Here is a 1,135-nt window from a genome sequence, read left to right as displayed (position 1 = left end):
GGAGGAGGAGGAGGAGGAGGAGGAGGAAGAGGAGGAGGAAGAGGAAGAGGAAGAGGAGGAGGAGTTTGTAACCCCAGCCCAGAGGAGCTGAAGATGGGGATCCCTAGGGCTCACTGCTGGCCGGCCAGCCTAGCTGAGGTCATGGCTCCAAACCATTGAAGAAACCATCTCAAAAGCCAAGGTGAAAGACACCTGAGAGGTGGCACCCAAAGTTGACCGCTGGCCTCCATGTGCCTTTGCACTCACACCCACATATGCTGGAGTGCAAACATACACAGACACACAACATTAATCTTAAAGCTCTATGTTGAGGCTCACATCTGTAATTGCAGTACCCGGGAGGCTGAGAAAGGATGCCGTGAGTTTGACGCCAGCTTGATTTACATAATGAGTTCTAGGATAGCTTGGGCCCAAGAAATTAAAAATACATAAAAGAGAAAGAGAGGGGCTGGAGAAATGGCTCAGTGGTTAAGAGCACTGACTGCCCTTCCAGAGGACCTGAGTTCAATTCCCAGTACCCACATGGCAGCTAACAACTGTCTGAAGATCCAGTTGCCAGGGGATCTGACACCTTCACACCAATGCATATACAATAAAATTAAATAGACCATAAAAATATTTTAAAAAGAGAGAGAGAGAGAAAGAGAACAAATACCACAACAATGAACAGGACCAAATCTAAAATTTTTTAAATTGTGTGTGTGTGTGTGTGTGTGTGTGTGTGTGTGTGTGTGTGTGTGTGAGAGAGAGAGAGAGAGAGAGAGAGAGAGGTGCCAGGCTGAGTGTGTGAGGCAAGAGAACAACTATAGGTACCTATCCTATCCTTACTTTTCCCTTGCTTGATTTATTTATTTTATGTTCATTACTGTTTTGACTGCATGTTTCTCTATCTGTATGAGGTTGCTGAATCCCCCGGAGCTGAAGTTACAGACAGTAGTGAGCTGCCATGAGGGTGCTAGGAATTGAACCTGGGTCCTCTGGAAGAGCAGCCAGTTCTCTTCACCACTGAGCCATCTTTCCTGCCCTGACTCTTTCCCTTGCTTGAGATGGGGCTTCTTTGTTCTTCATCTCACAGAGCCCAGAACAAACTCAAACTTGCTATGTCGCCAAGGATGACCTTGAACTCCCGATTCTC

This window comes from Microtus ochrogaster, unplaced genomic scaffold (genome assembly GCF_000317375.1).
Source record: "Microtus ochrogaster isolate Prairie Vole_2 unplaced genomic scaffold, MicOch1.0 UNK109, whole genome shotgun sequence".
Taxonomy (NCBI): domain Eukaryota; kingdom Metazoa; phylum Chordata; class Mammalia; order Rodentia; family Cricetidae; genus Microtus; species Microtus ochrogaster.
This window is presented reverse-complemented; position numbering follows the sequence as displayed.